This window comes from Athene cunicularia (assembly GCF_003259725.1).
Source record: "Athene cunicularia isolate RWA chromosome 3 unlocalized genomic scaffold, athCun1 chr3_part1, whole genome shotgun sequence".
Taxonomy (NCBI): domain Eukaryota; kingdom Metazoa; phylum Chordata; class Aves; order Strigiformes; family Strigidae; genus Athene; species Athene cunicularia.
Window position 1 is genome coordinate 64,334,989 of NW_020799097.1, and position 2,984 is coordinate 64,337,972.

General features: G+C 40.8%; 1 protein-coding gene across 1 annotated transcript in view; it reads left to right on the top strand.

The window, feature by feature from the left end:
• Nucleotides 1–855: 855 nt before the first annotated feature.
• The window catches only part of ABRACL (ABRA C-terminal like), a 21,557-nt gene continuing 19,428 nt past the window's right edge, over nucleotides 856–2,984 (top strand). Inside the window, exon 1 of the mRNA XM_026846157.1 lies at nucleotides 856–945. The gene's annotated coding sequence lies outside the window, so the exon portion shown is untranslated. The remainder of the gene's footprint in view (nucleotides 946–2,984) is intronic.

The following is a 2,984-nucleotide window of genomic DNA, read 5'->3' on the forward strand; positions in this document are numbered from 1 at the left end:
GGGGGGGGACCCCCCGCTGTCCTTAGCGGTTCGCGGTTCGCTCGCTGGCCTGGCCGTGACTGCCGCCAAGGGATCGGTGCCCCGGGGGGGAGCTCCGCAGTAACTGACGCGGGGCTGCGCGGTAGCGGTGCCCACGTAGCCATCCCGGCCCCGCGAGGCGCTGCGGGCCGTCCGCCCACCCGCCCTGCGAGCTTCACAGCGCTCACCTGGGGCGGCCCAGCCTGGAAAGCAGGCGAGAGGTAACCACCTGCCGCGGCAGCACCAGCGGGTCCCTGCGCCTGCCCTGCAAGCGGCTTGGGGCAGGGCCATCGCTAGTACGGGTGATCCTGGTAATTACCCGTTCTGCTGTAAATTGCTACTTTCCTCATTATGCTGTCTCCACCGTCAATACCTCGGTGCAGCAACACCACGTAACACACAATAGCAAGCGTCCTAGATAATAACTGTACGTTAGTCTTCCGAGGAAGGATAGGCAAGAGCTCGCTCACCTCTTCAGTCAGCTCTCGCTCTGTGTCTTTTGGCCGTGTTTTCCTAGATTTTGAGTGTTTCTCCGGGTAAATCTGTGCTCTTGCTGCAGTATGCTGATGGAGTTAGTTCCCTCGAAGCTGTTACGGTTTTTGGAGGGAATCTGACATCTCTGACAGAGTAAAGGCTCTGTGCAGCATGCGGTGGTCTCCTGCTAGACCCTTTTGACTAACTGATCTGATTTGAATCTCACTAAGGTACCAGTCCAGTACTTCTACTCAGAGGCATCCTTTCAGTTTTAATTTATCCTTCTTCCCTTTTTTCACCTCACTTTCCTTCACAACTCCATTTTTTCTCTTTCCAGGTTGCTGTTGGGAACTGCTCTATTTCCTTTAAGCATCTCTTCCTTTCTGCCTCTTAAAATGGGTATGTTTGCAACTTAAAGCAGAGATTCATCTTCTTTGACATTTGAAATACACAGTATATCCTTTTGCTGCTAACTAAAGTTTCGGAAAACCACCGATACATTAGCTTATAATTAAAATAACTGACAGAATGATCTTCCCAGAAATGTAACCACCATAATCAAACTTTTGCAACCCCAAATGGTATTATTAATGATGAAATCATACAAATTGGTCGCATTTCTTCATTGGTTGAAATGCATCAAAATAGGCTATACTGAAGGAATAATTAATTTATTTTATGTTATAACTAATTATTATGATTTTATAGGCTTAGATGAGGCCATCTTAGGTCACTTAATTTGAGCTATTGTCACATTGTGTCTCTGCAAGTAAAACAAATGTAATCATTACAGCTAAATCCCATACTGCAATTCTATTAGTTATACAGAGCTATTTGTAGAGAGGTTTTTAAATCATTTATTAGCAGATGATTGGGTTCAAGTGCCTTTGCTTCTTATAGGTTCAGTGACTGTATGCTAGTTTGGCCATTGGAGTTTGAAAGATTAATATATGTGTGTATCTGTAGCTATAAAGTTCTTCATAAGTTAGTGTAAGGACTCCAAAATACTTCTATTGTCAAAATAATGTTGAGGCTCATATCTAAAAGTAATCTGAACATCTTATTATTCTAGCCAAGTCGCTATTTTATTATTTGCATTTTTGTAGTGGGTGCACTCTTTTGACATTAATGGGGATCACTTGGCTGCAACAGTTTGTGCAAGACACAAAGAACAATACAGGGAAGAGGTTCCCTAGAATGGACTATTCCCACATGTCTAAATGCCAAAGAATTCTGAAGTGTGTTTAACAGCTGTATATTTCACTAAAAACCATGAGGTGTCATGTGAAAATGTCACAGCATTGATTACTGGAGAATTGTATGCTTTGGGGGAACATGCCAGGCTTTTCACTGTGAAGCCACCTAGGTAGCTATTTTGGAGAACAGGTTGTTGAGTCTCATTTCCAACTCCTGTACCATAAACTTTCCTTCTTGCTTTGTGCTAGTTCAAAGACTGAGCAGAAAGCATAGGAATGATGTGACGTGTACCAAATTAATTTCTAATTTCCAAAATCTACATGTGGGGAGAGCATCTTTGCCTTAGAGAGTCCCAGTACAATGTTTCTGTGTTTGGCTATGGGATCTCCCTTCCCCCCTGACAGGCCCCTTGCAAACCTCCAGCAGGAGGGATCTGCTGTTCAGAACATTACCTGTTCCCATCAGGCCAGACTTAGCATCTACTGAGATTAAAAAAATAGATCTTTTCAGTGGCTGCTCAATGAGGATTTGTTTCATTTGACTGGAGAATATGCTGTTTGCAGGATGAACTGAGGAAAAGAGTATTCCTGGATGTTTGTAATATGTATTAACTTCTTTGTATTTGCACTTTTCAGTGCAACTGAACCAAACAGTGAAACCATATTTCTATTTTTAGTTCTTCTGGTTTGGAAAGATCTGTATCACAGCATTCCCCAGAACTCATATCAAATATGCACATGAGAAGGTTTATGGCAAAATACCCATGAAAATATATCATTTTCAATATAGTAGTTTCAGCCTTTGGTACATAAAAAACTTGATTTAACTGCATTGAATTATGGTTTAAACAGAGCAAGAAGAGGAACCTTTCTTGGCTTTTTAGGTATTGTACCTTACATTCTCTCTTTTTAATTTATCTTCTTAGAATTCAGAGCTCTGAATAGCTAAGAGTTAAGTTATTCTCCACATGGTGCCTAATTTTACTGTATTTTATTTTCTGTGAAGCAACTCTTAGATGACATATATTGATATCAAAGCAGTTATCCTTTTAAGAGATCAAAGTCAGAGAAAATCATCATTGTCATAGGAAGGCCAAGTCTAATGACCCAGATGGAAGGCACTGCAAGGTTGTTTTGCTGCCCATAACAACTCTTACAATCAGTGCTAAATTATACATCAATAAAACATTTTTTTTTTAGAAAAGGAAAACTTCTACAACTTGATATATGACCAGAAATATGTATGTCTATTGCTACTAAAAAAAAAAAAAAAAAAAAAAAAAAAAAAAAAAAAAA